Raw genomic sequence first — 20,516 nt, 5'->3', positions numbered from 1 at the left:
GAAGAAGAATACATGTTCTGTAACCTATTTTTATGAAAAATAAATAAATAGCAGAGAAATCTGCAAGGTCTAACAAATAATCATAAACAGTTACATGAACAAGCAAGAACAAAATCATTAGCAAAGAACAGATTCAACATTGAGAATGGGAATGTCTCAAACAGCCGATGTGGAACAATCTGAACATTTAAGTTTAAGTTTAAGAATCACCCAAATAAGATAAGGGATATTGCAGCATTTCTCATTGATTAAAGACAAGGAAAAGTAAGTATATATGAGAATGATGACAAGGCATACCCAGACCTGAAAAAAGGCAGTAAGATTTTAAATCATATTATTTTTTTAAGCTTATAGCCTTTAAAATCTAACACTAGCAATTACGTTAGGCTTAGTTATGTAATCTCAGCACATAGGTAAAAACACTTGAATATTATTCTACAACAAAAAAAACTCAGAACTTTACTAGCCAGATGTAAAGAAAGACTAAAAAGAAGGATATTCAAGATCAACCAGCATCTTCCTCATTAAGCAGCCTTTGATCAAAGTGCCAAACACCTGCAAGCAGTGGCGGATCCAGGACCCCAGGGTCAGGGTTCAAATTTTTCAAATTAACACATCGATAAAAGTATAATTAAAAATAACTTCAATATGTTTATACATCAGAAATTATACAAGTAAATCTTTCGATGTATCAAAAAAAAAAAGAAATTATACAAGTCAAAGTTGTCCTCTACGAGATTTTATATTCTGAAACCGTTGAACAATAAGTTCAGAGTCAATGTTATTGAATACATCACTCTCAATGTAAGGAACTAAACAATCGTTCATCCATGTATCTCCAGGGGTTCAGAGGTGTGTGTGTGTGTGAAAGAGTGAGAGGAGTAAGTGAGTGTGTGTCTTTGGTACAAATAAATGCAAAATTTGGTCCACTAGTATATTTAAAATTTTAAGGGGGTTCCAAAAAAAATTATATAAGGGCGTAAGTGCAATTTAATTTGTTTTAGGGGGGTCCATCTGAACTAGATCCGCCACTGCCTGCAAGCAACAAATTATCATTGATCAAAATGAATCCCCTTTTTCCACATGCTTAAATTCGGACTGGACATTCTTGATGGGGTGAAGTACAATTCTTCCACCATAAATATTGTAAACAGTTAAGTTCAAGCGATTCAAGAGTCCACCTACATGATCATATGTTTATAATCTATGCTCTGAAGTGACAATTTCGTAGTCCACACACAAATCATGTACTACAAAAGCTCAAAGTAAGACCACTACTAATAATGTAATTGAAACTTCAAAATTTACTGGAACACCATGTTCTAAGAAGACCATGATTTTTTAGTATTCAGACTTTCCTTGAAACAAGTGGTCAACATCATCTAAAGCTGCTTGTTTCTCCTGAAAAACATGTGATTAAAGTACACTTTGATTCTCCTCACATGCTTACTCACTTGAATAGAAAGTGCACTTTGAAATCCCCATGCATATATGTCTTCACTTTCTTGAATTTCAGTTTTGAATTTCAGTTTTGAATTTCCCTTTGCATTCTACAGCTATCGATGCACCTGTACATAAATACTGAACAGAACACCATACAAGCCTCAGAGGGGTCAGGGGAGACATCTTATAAGCTAGAAGGTCTGTAATGGAAGTATTGTATGTCTTTGCCTCAGTAATTCTTTTTTGTTGCAATTGTGTTTGATCTTTTTTTTTCCTATTTGAATAGGTTTCCTATAGTTTTGTATGTTCTCTTGGATTCATATGTTGATCCTGAATTCAAAGACAACGGTGATGAGCAGCTAAGGATTTGTTGATTTGATTTAAGTCTTGATCTTTGATTTTCCCCCCTCTTATTCATGTTTGCGCATTCGCCATTTTTCTTGCAACACTTGGATAATTAGGCTGATAATACATGATTCTTCTACAAGTGTGAAAAAAAGAAAGTTAACTTATACTTGTCCAAGTGTCCATCCATATTAGATAAGCTGAATGTGGTATTAAGATTATCTGTTTATCTTGGCATTTTATAGCCTTTCTATCCATATTTGTTTCATGTTTGTGCCTTAAGAACCAACGTTAGTGGATAAGTTATTTGCATTGGATTTTCCTGCTCCTTTTGTTGTGTCAAACATATTGTAAAGTCTAAGCACACTGCCCATTTTTCCTTGGAACACTTCATTTGTAGGTTAACATGCATGGCTTTTCTACAACTCCTTTGACCATGGTAAGGAGAGCTTTAGTGATTCCTACTTCAACCTAGATTGGATTTATTTCTTTTTTGTTTTCTTTTACTCTTTATAACGTTTTTGCTTATTCTTCATATGATTGCATTTCAGGTCAAAGGCAAAAGATAAGGGAGACATCACCAAATGAAGGAAGATTCATATCTCATTAGATTTTCATATTGATAATGATATAGTGGTCTTATATGTTATTATTTTTGTTAAAATCTATGGTCTTTGTGAACTTTTAGGGTATAGTATCTTTATTTCTCCATTCCTAAATAATGTGCTTCTTTTTTTACACTCAAGCGTTTTTCTGGTCAAATATTCTGGTGAAATATTTGAGTAGTATACTTTGACAACCTTATTTGAGAATGCTTTGAAGTGTGTACTCATTACTCATTGTCATTAAAATTGTGTTGTTTCAAAGCTTTTGGTTGTTAATTGTTTTGTATCTCTGGTGTTTTCTTTGTTAATGAGTCTTTCTATTTTTCTTTTTATTACTTTATTCTTTACAATCTTAACTAGTATTTTGACCCGTGCGATGCACGGGGGATTATTTATTTTGTGTGTATTTTTATCTAAGTTTGTGTTATTTTGTTGTTTATTGAAAAAAAAATTATGAATTAAAAGAATGAAATTAATTTTAGATATAAGGAAATAAAGTTTTGAAATTTTCTCTTCCTTGATGAACGTGTTTGCTTTTATTTTGTAGAAACTCAAGTTTTTATTATTATTTTGAGTTTTGATTAAAAATGTACTCACCACTACGTTGCATAAGAAGTCTTCATCTATTCAAAATAGCATCACTTAAATACTATCAGGGTTTTTCCAAACAAATTCTACCATTGAAAACAGATATGATAACTGCAAAGTACTCAATTGTATAACACACGTCCTTGAAGGTATCATAGAAGTTGTTTGGATGCAAATAAAAAGCATTTATTAGAGCTCATTTAGTGCTTTTTTAGTAGAGAATCTCCAATCTCTAATAAGCTCAAATAAACTGGTATCGAAAGAAATTAATAGTAACTTTATGTGTGCCCTTTGGAATTTCTTAACTCATGAGTCAAATAATGATAAACCATTAAACCTTTTTTAAATAGTTTCGTGATAAATATAAGAAGAATATAGCATGACACTTATATGAGAACTGAAACTGTCAAATAGAACTTCAAGGAAAAAGGGATAGTGAGAAGGTTATATTATGCATAGATATAATATTTAGTATTAAAATCACTGCCTTCAACTTTTAATTATGGCTAATATTAATTATTATTTTATTTACTATTCAATAAATCAAAACTCATTATATGTGTCCTTTGTAATTTCATAACTGATATTAACCTCATTATTTGGTGTGGTTATTTGGTGTATAACTAATATTAACTATAATCTTAAATAAATGTTGAAAGTGAAAGGGTTAGTCCATATTTATTCTGACATTCATATCAAATTTAATGTTAAAACTCCTAAAACTCCCACCGTTAGTTGTTAAATATTATTGTTAATATTAATTAAAATATTATATAAATCAAATACAGTTTACCATGTCTCATGAAATTCTATAACTAATATTAAATTTTTTATTTAGTGTGCAACTAATATTAATTAAATAGAAAAAAATTCAGTAGGGGAAAGGGTTGTGAATTGCTAAAGGTTAATATTAATATTAATTAATATATTATATAAATCTAAATATGTTGTCATGTCCTATGAAATCTTGTTACAAATATTCACTTCTTAAAGGCTAAAATATTAATATTTCCTGTAAATCCTAAGTAACTAATCATATCCTTTTGAATTCCTACGTGTTATTAACCACATATTATCCATTAAATTTTTCAATAAACACATAATATGATATTAGTCACTTGTAACTGAAACTTTTGTAGTGCAAAGGTTATTTTTCTATTCATCATTAAAGAAGAAATTATTTTATCTTGTTATTATGATCATGAATGTGTTGTGTGGTTTTTAAATTAAAAGATCAACATTAATAAATTATTTGGAGTTTATCTAAAATTTATGTTAAAATTTAAAACTATCAAATTTCAGTTTTTAGGATTAATATATTGTATAAATTCCAACTAATTAATCATGTCTTTCGGAATTTTTAACTGATATATTAATCACTAAATTTTTCAATAAATATAATTTAACCACACGTAACAGAAATAATTTTTTCGTTCTTTTTTAATTTTAATATTACATTATTATTATTTAAATTAAATTATTTTTGAATTCTATGTTTTATATTTTAAAAACTGACATACCAATTTTATTTTATATTTTCTAAATAATAGTAACCACATGTTATTCATATTGTAGAAATGGAAAAGTTTTTGCCTCATGAAGTTCTTTATTTTTGTGTCATCATTAGACACTTTGAGGTGAGATTTGAATTTCACTAATATTTAAAGTTTTAAATTTTTTAACTTACATATTGTTCCTAAATGATATTAATTCATAGTATATAACCAATATTTTGATGCTTATATTCTTATTTTTAAATATGTTAATAAATAATAACATTTTAGTTTTATAACATACATTTTCTAACCAAGTTTGTTTGCGTAGTGGTTTGACACTTCATCCTTTAAGTAAGTGGTAGAGAGTTTGAAACCGATTTTTGTGAATGGAAAAAACTCTTGCGTTGACCGTGGAGCGAAAGATTGGTCTCACAGCTGCCAGTTGTTGGGATAGCTTGACCAAAACCAACAAAACTTACATAAATTTTTAAAATCCAATGATTTACGTGTAGTGGAAATGATTTTCAAGCCATTGAATTAAGTGGTTCATTATTAAGGAAGAAAGTTTAATATTGCTATTATAACCATGTATGTGTCCTATATTTTTCCATGATGAATAAACTAATTAATTGTTTGGAATGTTTTGAAAAACTATGGACTTTTCTTAATAATTTATATATCAAAAATGAAAGTGATTCAAATGAAACCCTTATAATGGAAAGAGTTTTTTCACTAAATAAGAATATTATTTATAATGTCATTATAACTATTAATTTTTTTTAAATAATAACTATTTAGTTGTGCTTTTTCATTTTAGTCTTAAATTTATATTATGTTATAAAATAGATATTTTATCAGTATGTACTATTACAATTTACTAATAATATAAATAAGAAGATACAATATACCAATGAACTTGAACATTAAATCAAATTCAAGTAAACTTTCTAGATGTAACATTGATTTAGAGTAATTCAAATTGATACACTTGTTGCTTTAACATTTCCCAGCATAACTACCCCTTCTATATATATCTTCTATAATATGCTATGCATTATGGAGACTTTTAAGCCACCAGAGTTCTCAATCTTCTTCAAGGAGTGTACAAAATCTTGGAGGTAAGTTTGAGTTCGTCAACCAATGTCTCTTTCATTTTTCTCTAATCCTTCTTTTCGTGGACCAATAGAACAAATCACCAAAAGTGTTGTCAAGATTAGAAAGATATATGGATGAGAGGCTATGGTAGTAAATTTTCAAGGGTAAAAAATATAAGAAGAGTAAATGAATAGATACCATAACACGTACATGAAGCAATCATAACTTGGGAGCTTGATCATCCTCATCACCGTTGCAGCAACTACTCCTTCATAGGATGCAATTTCGTAGTTAATTCAATTTGTTTCTCAAATTGTTCACCTATGGCAGCAAAAGCTCCTTCATCTTGGTTATTTAAACCAAATTCCAAATACAAATTTATTTTTGTGTGTGTTACAAAGCCATGCCAAAAAATGTCGCAAGTTGAGTCCTTACCCAACAAAATAACAATTAGTAAATTCAAGTATGAATGTTTAAAAGAACTACATTTTAAAGGAAGGAAATACAAATTCATTAGTTACCTTTCAAATCATGATTCTATGCACATTTTTTCTTTTATACTAATCTCATTTATCCTCTTCTCCACTCGCATAATTTGAACATGAAATTAACAAAAACTAAATAATGATATTTGAAAATAGAAGCTCAAGAGTTGATAGACCCGCAAACTTTTTTAAAAATTGGCAAAAGATAAAGAAATGATGAAATAGAAGGAAAAAGTAAAAGATACAATGAAAGAGCATTCACCATTTGAGAGTTTGATCATGCTTGAAGAGTCAATGATCAAATCTACTTTAAACCAAATAAGAAGCAAAAACAAATGGGGAAGAAAACCGGTGAGAAAGTAAGTATCAAAGGGGTATTTATACCTCTAGTTTAGATTTGAAGAAGATTAAAAGTCTAAAAAAACTTAAGAAGATTGAAGGTCTCTTAAAAAGTACTTAAGATCACCTATGAATGAGAGTATTGATTTTTAAGCTTAGTTAATGTATTTGGGAAGATAGAAAGACAATGAGGTTGTTATGAAACAGACGATTGTGATTGAATCTAAGAGAATAAATTGTATTTTTACCAAAATAACCATAGTCAAATTTTTAATGCAGTGCAATAAATAATTGAATTACTAATTTACCCTTAGGGTTGCAAAAACTTCTCTTTTATTATATATATAGATATAGATAGATATAGATATAGATAGATATAGATATAGATATAGATATAGATAGATAGATATAGATATGTGACATTGTTTGTTGACGGAAATGTTGCACGTTCTTCCCAAATCATCATACATTCCGCTTAGTAATTGGACTGGGCGAGCTCCCCAGAGGGCCTCGCCCAGGGTTGCCCGCTTCGTGGTGGACATACAGGCTCAGAGTTGGGCCCCCCCGCGAGGCCTAACTGGCCCAATAAGGGTAGTTAAACTCGCAAGGCCCAGCCCCTAGCCTATAAATAGGGAGCGATTACCACATGTATGAGACTCTTAGCTCATTTGCTCAATAACAAACTCTAAATTCATTTACTTTCTCTCTCTAAGCGGTTACAATCTCTCCCTAGGCAGTTACACATTTCCCTCTCTAGACTCTCTCTCTTGTTGCAATCCCTTCACTCTAGGTACTATAACGTATCTCTATGTTCTTGGCAGGAACATTTGGCGCCGTATGTGGGGACCGGTGAATTTCGATTCCCAGATTACGTGGATTGCTTTTACGATAGAGAGAAGTTCGGAATTCTGTTGAATTCATTGGTTTTTAGTTGTTTTCGGATTGGTTCTTTGGTTTACGATTGATTTTCGATGGACACTCGTCGTCGTCGACGCAGGAGCAGAGGCACGGTTCACCACCGCGTCGTGTGAGGGTTAGACTGCGTCGTGAGGAGGTTCATCGTGAGCAACCTGAGCAACTGACTCCTCCTCCACCTGCATCGCCTCCTCCTCCTTCTCCAATGTAACACCCCGATTTCGGTGGCGTCACTTTAGTAACCAAAAGTAAACTTAATGCGGAAAAACGTGAATATTTTTTTTTGATAATAACTAAGACGAGACTGAATTAAATAAAACCCAACAATAACAAAATCAGAACTAATATATAATACATAAACAGCCCCCGCTGTAGTACTAACCTCGTCACGAGTAAACCTCCAGTGACGGAAAGAAAAGTGTAGCGCCCGAAGGCAATATGTACAGACTGAAAATAAAGGTGAAGTGTCCGCAACACCATCCCTCAAAACTGAAAATCAGCTGGCCCATCGGCCTGAAGCAAGACCTCCTAAGTCCAACCAACTCTCTGTGATTCCTGTTAAGAAACCACACAAAAGCTATAGGTGGGAAGCTACCCTGTCCCAAAAGAAACAAATGATGTTCAGAGCTAAGACTCTACTCCTACACTAATCCCATCTTGAGGAGCTCACACCAGCACCAAAACCTACATGCTAGCATGATCGTCGTCTGAATTCGAAATCCAGAACGACCTAGTCTATGTACACCATCCGTCATCCTCTCGCTACCGCGACGCGCTCCTGTTCCAGCATCCCAACCTAGTTTCCCCCGAAGGGTAAACCATGGTGAACCAGTCCGCAATACTCATCTGACAAAAGGCGTTGTCCGCCAAAACACACACAGAAGACGCGAGGGTCAACTCTAAAGAACTATGTTGATAATAAACCCAATAGGTACAAATAATATATAGCCACTTAGGCTTATAACTAGAGATATCATTCCTAGGGTTGCATGTTCCACCAAATCATAATGACAATAATAACACTTAGCATGTTACAAGTAAGATAATCAAATAGCAATCACACTCAACAACTAAATTAGTATGCATGTTGCATGATATGTATGCAGGTTAACCCAGTCAACCAATATGCAATCCGGAACGGATGGGCATCAGACGGATCAATCCTAGCACCAGCAACGGTGGGACCATTTCTGCCCGCGTGCCTCTTACACCAAGCAAAGGTATGGACAACAACGAGTCAATCCTAGCACCAGCAACGGTGGGACCATTTCCGCTCGCGTGCCTCTGGGATGGACATCAACGGATCAATCCTAGCACCAGCAACGGTGGGACCATTTCCGCCCGCGTGTCTCTTACACCAAACCAAGGTAGCCAGATCAGCCGTAACCCGTAGGTCTGCCATTTCGGTCTGCTACAAGAGACGTCTACAGACGCTCTATCACGGAAATCCGGGTCTTATGACCATTTTGGAATCCGACGAGGTCCAGAGTACGTCCTGTGTTAATACCTCATTAATGTTGCATGTATGCAAAATGATTAGTCAAACAACGTCTCCGTCCTCACTCGACACGTCGCCACGTGTTCTAGGGAAGTTAAAGTCTCTAAAAGCTTACCCTAAGGTAAAGTCGATTCTGCGACAAAAGACACACTTCACAACACACATCGCTGCTCCAACAGCACAAGAGTATCACATACTCGGGAACTAACGGTTCCCCGGACTTATCCCCAGGATAGCCCAACAACATCGCTGCTCCAACAGCACAACAACCAACGCTGCTCCAACAGCACAACAACCAACGCTGCTCCAACAGCACAACAACCAACGCTGCTCCAACAGCACAACAACAACAGACTCAACACTTGGATCCGACGACACTTCTCGTTTTCCAAACTATGATTTTCATCCAAAACCTCCTTTCGAGATTATTACCCTTACTTAAAGATTTAGAGGTTGTTTAATGTCTTATGAATTTTCTTTTCAAAATAATATCCTTTTTAGTCTTATCGCAATTCCTATAAGTTCTCGGGATCTTCGAATCCCCAAATGACTCCAGAGAATGTCTCGATCCATAAACCCTATACAAGGCCCGAACCTCGTTCGTCCTATCAAACTTTCTCAAAACTCTCAAAATAAAATCGGCATGACCTGCCCGCTATTCTCACCATTCAGAATCTCAGATTTTCAGTGTAAAGCATATTTAAATCATCACAATCAACAACATGTCATATATCAATAAATCGCATCATAAACACTTAGCACTTAGCATATAAAGCATGCACCACACATCCTAGATTACCCACATAGCACATAGCATGTAAGTCAATCTTCAAAAACATTCAGTAGATGAATCATCTACATTGTCAGCCGAAGCCTCAGAAAACATTTTCAATCACACACAATCTCAGTGCATAAACAGTAAACAATGTCGAAATATCGACCCTAAGCATTAACTAGAGATTCAGTGAGAAGCCCTCACCTGAAGGTTCTCCAGCAAAAACTTCAAACTCTTCTTCACAAGCAAGGTGTTGATCCTCAGGAAATTCCTCAAAATCACCTTTAGAACAAAACCACAAAAATCAATCAGAATCTATCGGAAACTAAGCTATCGATACTTACTAAGGTTACTCGAAGTAATCTATACTCTAAGGTACGATAATCTAGCGCGAAAAGACAAGTTTTCGGAAAAGGAAATTTCTTCCTCCCCCTTAATAGCTCTCGGCCACTATAGGTAATTGTAGGGTTCGATTTTTCTTCGATCAAACTTGGTTCCTATGCTTTCATAAGCCGTAACTAAGGGTATTCTGAACTCGGAAAAATTATCGGATCAAAAACTGTCGCAGGGGTATTTTGGTCATGATTTTTAACTTAGGATTTTCAAAACTGAAATCCCAAAAATAAAATTTTGCAGGGACGTCACCAACGACGTTTATGACAACTAATCCTACTAGCACTAAGCTAAGGCGATAGTTTTCAGCCTAGAGGTTGGAACTTTACTCAAAAACTACATAAAATGGGTATTTTAGGTTCAAATTGATTCCGGCGGAATTCCGGCGACATAACGGAAAATCTAATCCGGCAGAAGTGATCTTGGGCATACATAGAAGAGGTTTAGAATCAGAAATGAAAGATTCAGGATAGTTTTGCAAAAACCCATAAACTATCCGCTCAGAAAACTCTACAGAAAAGCTATGGAAAAAGCGATCGGAGGTAAGGATTAGCGACTATACCTCGAAACCTTGAAGTAGCAACTGATTGATCGACGATCAAGCAAACGATGAAGAAAAACTCTTCTTCCTTCTTCCTTGTTCTTGGCCGCGGTTTAGAGGAGAGAAAATGGAGGAAAATTGTGTTTTTTCTTCCTTTGTTTGCTATATATAGAAGGTGGAAATTCGCGGGAAAATGAAAGTTCCGCGAATCCGATTTTTCCGGCGTCATTCACCATGAATTCTAAGATAGGTTTTGGCAAAGGAATTCCTAAGCTAAGAAGATGTCTCCTTGTATTTTTGGCAACTAATGCAAAGTCGGTGCAAAGTCGGTGTAAAACTATTTTACCCGATAAGTTGCTTTTTGCCTCGAATGTCGGAATGGAAAACTTCCTTCTGAAGAAAGATTGAAATCATCAAGAGAAATGGGTGTACGCGTGTGGAATATTCATTTGAAGCTCTGAATAGATAAAGTCCTCAAAGTCGGGAAATTCTAGGGTTTTGAAATACCAGGGATTCGGTTTCGGCAAACTTCCGATGATTGGAATCGGACGTTCGTAGATCCTAGAGTTTCGCCTCGAAACGATTGTTATATATGGAAGAAGAGAAATTCTAACATTTCTCTGAAGATTTTTGGAATTAACTGCCAGCGTGCCTAAAAGTGAAAATTAGCTATATACTAGGGTTTCTGACCTAGGTTTAAGCGTAAAACGATCGTGCTATAACTTTTATCGATCATAATGCAATCCTTGAACTTTTCCTGAACTTTCTCCTTCATAAATATATTTCATTTAATAAACTTTCGTTCAGGTTTTCCTTCACATTACATCGACCCTAATCGTGAATAAGAAGTTTATTCGCTTAACATAAGCTTAAAAACTTGGGTCTTACATCCAACGCCTCTGTTGCCTACTCTGCCATCCTCACCTTCGCAGCAAGGAACTCCGGAGAACTCCCCGGTCCTTGCAGAAAACCGATCGCCGCTACCTTAGAGGCCAATTACTCACGAAGATTGGCGGCGTTTGATTCGCAACGTGGACAACATTCAGCAACAGAATGACTATTTGCAAGAGCAGCTTGACTATTTCCGCCATGAGAAGCAAGACGGGGGAGTGTGAGAGGCCGAGGCCGTAGTGAAATTCAAGCCTTTCTCAACGGCGGGGAGGGAGGTCGCAATTCCGGACAACATGAAGAATCTCGTCCTGGAATCTTACAACGGAAAGACGGATCCGAAGGATCACCTCCTCTATTTCAAAACGAAGATGGTGATAAGCGTGGCTTCGGATGCGGTGAAGTGCTGAATGTTTCCATCGACATTCAAATGCACAACAATGATGTGGTTCATGACTCTGCCTCGTGGATCCATCACAAACTTCCGTGATTTCTTCTCGAAGTTTCTTGTTCAGTTTTCCTCAAACAAGCTCAAGAAAATAACGATCGACGACCTATACAACGTTCGCCAGTAGGAAGGAGAGACTCTGAAGCAGTATATGGCAAGGTACAGCGCAACGTCTGTCAAGATCAAGGAATTAGAACCGCACGCCAGTGCGAGAGCTTTCAAGAATAGATTGTTGCCTGAAATATTGAACAACAAGCTAAGCAGGAAGCCAGCTCATTCAATGGCAGAGATTCGCGCGCGAGCGAACACCTACATTTTGGACGAGGAGGATGATGCGTTCCAAAGAGAGCGCGCGAAGAAGGAGAAAGATGGCAGACAAGTGGAACAATTGAAAAAGGATGGGCAAGGCAAGGAGAAAGGTGAAAGTAGCCGGCGAAGGGATAATAAAGGTAAGTCGTCGGAGAAATACGCTAAGGAGCAGCTTTATCCAAAGAAAGAGAGTTTTGATCGGCGTCGCCCTTGGCCGCAGCAAGGATCACGTCAGCGAGAGGAAGCAAACAAGGACCTGAGTGCACATTTGACAGACTAACTTCGCGAGGTGAAAGCAACGCATGCAGTTGCAGAAGTCGAGCAAGAGGCGTGCCCGCCACGAGTGGCGGTAGACAAGACTAAATGGTGCGACGAGTACCACCGCTCGGTGGGACATGACACTGATGATTGCTTCACTCTGAAAAAGGAAATTGAAAGGCTGATCAAGGCGGGACGCTCACAGCAGTATTATCGAGGTGATCGTCAGCAGGGTCACCGCCAGCAAGGGGATCGCCAACTAGAGGAGCGCCGACAGGACAACCGTCGCCCGACCCCAGCGAGAGATCGGTAGGAGATATTGGCGACTGGAAAGAAAGGGGCTGAGGAAACCTTTAACAAGGATCTGGAGTCACCAGTTGGAACCATCAATACAATCGCAGTAGGCTTCAGTGGCGGGGGTGACTCTCAGGCGGCGAGGCGAAGGCACGTCAAAGCAGTAAGTTCAGTACAAGAGATTCTGTTTGGTTTTTAACATCCGGATATAGTATTGTCATCGGCTGATTTTGAAGGGATCAAGACTCACAAAGGTGATCCCATAGTGGTCATGATAAGGATCAATAGTTTCAACGTATGGCGAGTACTCCTGGGTCTAGGCAGTTCGGCGGATATAATCTACGACGACGCGTTCGACAAACAAGGGCTGGCATATCAGGACCTGACGCCGTACACAGGAACTTTGGTGGGATTCTTGGGGGAACAAGTTTGGGTGCGCGACTACCTAAATCTGGACAAAATTTTTGGTATTGAAGAGAACGCAAAGGTTCTACGAGTAAGGTATTTGGTTTTGCAAGTGGTAGCGTCGTACAACGTCATCATCGGTCGGAACACACTGAATCGCCTATGTGCAGTGATTTCAATGGCTCACCTGGCGGTGAAGTAGCCGCTAAGCAGCGACAAGGTAGGAAAGTTAGCAGTTGATCACCGACGGGCAAGAGAATGCTACAACAATTGTTTGAGTCTGTACGAAAAAAAGGGAACTGTTGCAGGTCACATGTGCCACGAAATTGAGGTTTTAGAGGGCGATCAAGAGTAGAGGGGCGTTTAAGTGCAGGACCAGGATAGAACAAGTAGGCAGGGACAGTTGGCCAGCGCGAGGAACAGCAAGCGTAGAGCGAGCCGATGTGAGGAAAGAGTTGAAAGAAGGACAGGTAGGGATGGGCAGTTTACCAGCCTTCGTGCGGAGGAACGATGGACAGACTTGATCGGAGATCTAGAGTTTCTCAAGTTTAGTAGGAGAGTCTTGACGATTGAGCCTCGGCTTACAGAGGAGCAAGAGTACTGTTTGGAGAAGTTGTTAGGGAAAAATTTAGACCTTTTTGGCTGGAATGAGAAGGACACCAAGTGGTGTAATGCCCCGATTTCTCGAGTGTCACACAGTAACCAAACGTCATAAGTTTCGTAAATAATTTTCGACGGATAACTAATTAATCTTGAATTAATGTCAAACGTTCATTATTACGAAAACTCTTGAAACTTAACCATTTCAAAACACGCGAAAGTAATCAACATCGCAAAATCTTTTCAATAACCAACTGGAATAAGTATGAAACATACGTCTGAAACCAAAGTAAATTACATCAAAATTTGATTATCCAAAACGAAAACAAAGTAAATTGTTCAATGTGTAACACCCCTTTTTCGTTATTTAGTTATTTAGTATTTTATTTTAATTACTATTATGCTATATGGTAATTTGATGAATTATGTGATTTTATTAGATAATTAAGTGATTATGTGATATATGGAGTGTGTAAATTATTTAAATTATATATGAGTGATATATGTGATTATAATTTAAATCTTATGTGATCGTATAAGATTTAGATAAATAAGGTTGTTAGGTTTTTGTGTGAGTAATTGAGAGTGGGGCCCATTAGTATGATTATTTAAGGGATATGAGGGAATTAGAAAGAGAGAAATCAGAATTTGAGAATTGGAGAAGTTAGCAGAGGAGAAGAAAAGAAGCATGAAAGAGAGAAGGGGAGAAAAGAGAAGAAAAACCTAGAATTTGATCTTCAAGTGGTAAGGGTTTGAATTTACCTTGTATAATTGTAGTATAACACAGGTTGAGTTTAACATGAAGGAACCCCCAACTTCTTTGAAAATTCAGAACTGAGAGACTGTGTTGAGTGTTAACATGTGGTGAGAAAAATTGATTTTGAGCGAAATTGAGGTTCTGGGGAAAATTGAGTTATGTTCTGCCCGTAGATACCCTAACAGTCTGTGCTGTAGAGAGCATAACTCTCTCTACAGAATTTCAAATTGAGTGAGACCAATTTTGTATGAAAGATAACTCATAGGGTTATGTTGGGTAATATTTTTGTAATTTTTGGATTGCTGGTTCAGTACCATATTTATCTTCAAGTTCACTCTGTTTCTGCCCGCAGACACCCTAGCAGCATGTACTGTAGAGAGCATAACTCTCGTTAAAGAATTTCGAATTGAGTGAAACCAATTTTGTATGAAAGCTAACGCATAGGGTTATATTGGGTAATATTTTCATAATTTTTGGATTGCTGGTTCAATACCAGAATTGTTGGAACATGTTGCCATGCATTTTGTCAAAACAACCGATTGTCGAAGCAGATGTCGTGGCATCTGTCCTCGTGAAGCTAGGGCATCAGTCCTCAGCTTGTGTTTATGATGTGGGTCCTCTGAAGATTTACTGAAGATATGTTTTTGAGTTACTTGAGGAGCAAGGAGTTATTCCATAAGGGTTTTATTTGTTGGGTTGTTATTTGTTGAAACAATCTTTATTAAAAGATTGATTTCTATCTTTACTTGTGCAATAAGAAACCGAATCTATCAAGATTGCGTTTTTGAATTGCTGTTACTGAAATCTGTTTCTTCAGCCCGTGCCAACCCTAAAGCCCATACTATCGCTGCTGAAGTCTATAAAAGGATGAAGACCTAAAACATGAAGGGGGTCGAAGCTGATAGAGAGAGATCGAGTATTTTAGGATTTGTTAATTGTGCTTTGTCCTTTGTTAGTTGTGAATCTGTCTTTGCTCACTAATTCTATAAAGCAAAGAGAGATTCTGTGTGTTTGATTGCGTTCAAACTCTACTTGTTCATTGTGTTCACCAATCACTGTGGCAGTGATTGAGAGAAAGTGAGAGGGGCTCTCATACTTAGGTTGAGATTCTAAGTAGAAATACACTGGGTAGATTAGGAAGTGAACTATGAGCTGAGTTGTTCATGAGTGTCTGTAATTCCTGAATCTTGAGATAGTGGATTTCCTTTCTTTGGGTGCAAACCCTCCAGACGTAGGTGAAAGTTTTCACTGAACTGGGTTAACAATTACTATGTGTTATTGTTTCTGTTGTTAAGTTTTGTTTTATTGTTAAGCGATTGTCGAACCTCTTGTCCCAGCATCGTGCAGGACAATCGTATCAAACGGAACCTGAATTGCAATTGGCATCAGAGCAGGCACCCTGTTCTGGTTGGGTGAGCTCCAGGGAGTTTTATTCAAGTTCTCATGGATAACAAGGAGGGAGGATCAGTCAATAGGCCACCCATTCTGGATGGTACTAACTATGACTACTGGAAGGTTCACATGACAGCCTTTCTCAAATCAATTGACAACAAGACTTGGAAAGCTATTTTCAAGGGTTGGAAGCACCCCACTAAGACTGAGGTTGAAGGCACCTCTACTACTGTTGTGGAAAAACTTGAAGAAAAATGGACCAGTGTTGAAGATGAAGCTGCTCTTGGAAATTCAAAGGCTCTAAATGCTATCTTTAATGGAGTTGACAAGAATATGTTTAGGCTGATCAATACGTGTACTGTGGCAAAGGATGCTTGGGAAATTATGAAAACTGCACATGAAGGAACTACTCGAGTAAGGATGTCAAGGCTTTAGATGCTTACTACTCAATTTGAAAATTTGATGATGACTGAAGAAGAGACTATTTCAAAATTCCACATGCGTGTCTGTGACTTGTCTAATGCTTCATTTGCTTTGGGAGAACCTATGTCAGATGAGAAGCTTGTAAGGAAGATCTTGAGATCTCTTCCACAGAAGTTTGCTATGAAAGTCACTGCAATTGAGGAGGCTCAAGACATTGAGAACATGAAGGTTGATGAACTTATTGGTTCTTTGCAGACTTTTGAGTTGAAACTGAGTGGAAAATCTGAGAAAAAGAATAAGAGTATTGCTTTTGTGTCAAACACTGATGAAGGTAATGATGAAGATTGTGAGGGTGAAAATATTTCTGAGGCTCTGGCCATGCTAGCAAGAAAATTCAACAGAGCATTGAGAAAGATTGACAAAAGAACCAGGCCTAATGTCCAGGACATGAAGTTCGATAACAAACCCAAGTTTTCTAATTCACAGAGGAAGACCAAAGAAGAAGAAAGATCTGGTCAGAATAAAGGAGTGCAGTGTCATGAATGTGAAGGATATGGCCATATCAGGTCTGAATGCGCCACCTATCTAAAGAAGCAGAAGAAAGGTATGATGGTAACTTGGTCAGATGAAGACACTGAAGATGAGGTGGAGATATCTGCAAACAAAGTCAATGCTTTCTCTGGAACCATCTATGAGTTTGATACAAGTGATGAGGACATTACAGATGAGGAACTGGCTGAGACTTACAAGCTGCTACACATCAAGTGGGAAGAAGCATGTAAACTTGTGAGAGAAAAGCAAAGTAAGATAGAACAACTTGTCTCTCAGAATGAAAGGCTGAAAGAGCTCAGCACAAAGCTGAAGGAAGATCTGGAGGAATGGCAAAGTAAGTTTAATAATGCTGATGTTATGGAAAAGGCTAATCTAGTGTTGATTAATGCAGGACTTCAAGAGGAAGTGGCAACTCTGACAAGAAAGCTTGAAGCTACTCACAAATCTGTTAGAATGCTGAATAGTGGTTCTGATATGCTTGATGAAATTCTGAAAGAAACTAGCAAGAAAGGAGGGAGTTTGAAGGGAATTGGCTTTGACTATAGAACAGCAAACAAAGAAAATCAGAAAGGTTCAAAGAAATTTGTGTCTGCTGCAAAACAAACTGAATTCAAGAAGCCCAGAAATTATCAGTTGTCAGATTCATTGCCTCGACATGTACCTCTGCATGTGAAACCCCAGCTTAAGCTTGACAAAACTGTACCTTGGAAGTGTCACTACTGTGGTAAGAATGGTCATATAAAGCCCTACCGTTACAGGTTATATGGTTATCCTCAGATGCACGATAAAAAGCCTGTTCAGATGAGGAAGCAATGGAAGCCCAAGGGTGAAGTCAGATGTCAGGTAGCCTACACGTCTTTCAGAGCATCATCAAAGGAAGATTGGTATTTTGATAGTGGCTGCTCAAAGCACATGACAGGGAACAAGAGCTTCTTGCAAGACATCAGAAGTCACTCCACCAACTATGTTACTTTTGGAGATGGAGCTAAAGGAAAGATCAAGGGAGTAGGAAAACTTGTTAGCACAGAATCTCCTAACTTGAACAATGTGTTACTTGTAAATGGTTTAACAACCAACCTAATCAGCATAAGTCAACTGTGTGATCAAGGATATGATGTGAAGTTCAATAAGATAGAATGTGTTGTGACCACTGATGATGAGAGAGTTGTGATGAGAGGAGTCAGATCAAAAGACAACTGTTATATGTGGACATCAGAAGAAAAAGCTCAAGTTTCCAGATGTTTGTTAACCAAAGAAGATGAGGTGAATGTATGGCATCAAAGACTAGGACATCTCAACTACAGGAGCATGCAAAAGATTCTTGCAGATGAAGCAATAAGGGGATTGCCCAATTTGAGCTTGGGAGAAGGAAAGCTATGTGGAGAATGTCAGATTGGTAAGCAAACCAAGGTGCCACACAAGATGCTCCAGCATCAGACCACGACAAAGGTTCTAGAATTGCTTCACATGGATCTCATGGGTCCCTTGCAGGTTGAAAGCTTGGGAGGAAAAAGGTATGTGTTTGTCTGTGTAGATGATTTTTCAAGGTATACATGGGTTGAATTTATGAGAGAAAAATCAGAGACTTTTGAAATATTCAAGAAACTATGTGTGAGACTTCAGAATGAGAAGGACTGTGTGATTGTGAGAATCAGAAGTGATCATGGAAGGGAGTTTGAGAATTCAAAATTCTTGGAGTTCTGTGGAACAGAAGGTATTAGTCATGAATTTTCTGCCCCCATTACTCCACAGCAGAATGGAATAGTTGAAAGGAAAAATAGAACTCTCCAGGAATCAGCTAGAGTAATGTTACATGCTAAGAAGATTCCACACCAGTTCTGGGCTGAAGCTATGAGTACTGCATGTTACATACATAATAGAGTCACCATCAGGGCAGGGACATCCTCTACACAGTATGAGCTATGGAAAGGTAGAAAACCGTCTGTAAAATACTTTCACATATTTGGAAGTAAATGTTATATCCTTGCAGATCGTGATCCTAAGAGGAAGCTTGATCCTAGAAGTGATGAAGGAATTTTCATGGGATATTCTATGAACAGCAAAGCTTATAGAGTTTTTAACTCTCGCACAAGGACCATGATGGAATCTGTGAATGTGACTGTGGATGATGAACCAAGCAAGAAGGAAGAAGCAGTTTTGAATGAAGATGATGATGGTGCTGATGTTCCAGCCGATGCTCCAGCAACCGCCCTCGACAATGAGTCAGAAACAAGTGCTGATGAAAAGGAAGACAAAGATATCACATCAAACAAAGCTCCATCAATCAGGGTTCAGAAGAATCATCCTCAAGAAAACATTATTGGTAATCTTCAAGAAGGGGTGACTACCAGATCCAGAAATATAATTGCTCACAGTCGTTTCATCTCTAAGATAGAACCCAAGAATGTCAATGAAGCTCTCACTGATGAATACTGGATAAATGCTATGCAAGAGGAGCTAGAGCAGTTCAGAAGAAATGAAGTGTGGGAGTTAGTGCCTAGACCTGAAGAAGTAAACATCATTGGCACTAAGTGGATCTTCAAGAACAAATCAGATGAAACTGGAACAATCACAAGGAATAAAGCAAGGCTAGTTGCTCAAGGATATACTCAGATAGAAGGAGTTGATTTTGATGAAACCTTTGCTCCAGTAGCTAGACTGGAATCTATAAGACTCTTGTTAGGTGTTGCTTGTCTCTTGAAGTTCAGACTTTATCAGATGGATGTGAAGAGTGCTTTTCTGAATGGCTATTTGAGTGAAGAAGTTTATGTTGAACAGCCTAAAGGATTTACAGATCCACATCATCCAGATCATGTGTACAAGTTGAGGAAGGCCTCGTATGGCTTGAAGCAAGCACCTAGGGCTTGGTATGAAAGGTTAACTGAATTCCTTGTAAGCAATGGTTACAGTAAGGGTGGAATTGATAAAACTCTGTTTGTGAAGAATGACAAAGGTAAGCTCATGATAGCACATATTTATGTGGATGACATTGTCTTTGGAGGAATGTCGAACTCAATGGTGGAGCATTTCGTCCGACAAATGAGATCTGAATTTGAGATGAGCCTAGTTGGTGAATTGAATTATTTTCTAGGACTACAAGTCAAACAAATGGAGGATTCTATGTTCATATCACAAAGTAAGTATGCTAAAGGGTTAGTCAAGAAGTTTGGCCTTGAAAAGGCTGGTCACAAGAGAACTCCTGCTGCTACACACATCAAACTTTCCAAGGATGAGCAGGGGGAAGATGTTGATCAAAGTCTCTATAGAAGCATGATTGGAAGCTTGTTGTATCTCACTGCTAGCAGACCAGACATCACATTTGTTGTCGGAGTTTGTGCTAGATATCAGGCAGCTCCTAAAGCCAGTCATCTGCTACAAGTCAAGAGAATTATCAAGTACATCAATGGCACAAGTGACTATGGTATTCTCTATACTCATGATACAAATTCCTCTTTAGTTGGATTCTGTGATGCAGATTGGGCAGGTAGTGCAGATGATCGAAAGAGCACATCTGGTGGATGTTTCTTCCTAGGGAATAATTTGATTTCATGGTTTAGCAAGAAGCAGAATTGTGTCTCATTGTCTACAGCTGATGTAGAATATATTGCAGCAGGAAGTAGTTGTACACAACTCAAGTGGATGAAGCAAATGCTGAAGGAGTATGATGTTGAA

This window comes from Lotus japonicus, chromosome 1 (assembly GCF_012489685.1).
Source record: "Lotus japonicus ecotype B-129 chromosome 1, LjGifu_v1.2".
NCBI lineage: Eukaryota > Viridiplantae > Streptophyta > Magnoliopsida > Fabales > Fabaceae > Lotus > Lotus japonicus.
The sequence above is the reverse complement of the archived record's forward strand: the minus strand, read 5'-3'. Positions refer to the sequence as shown.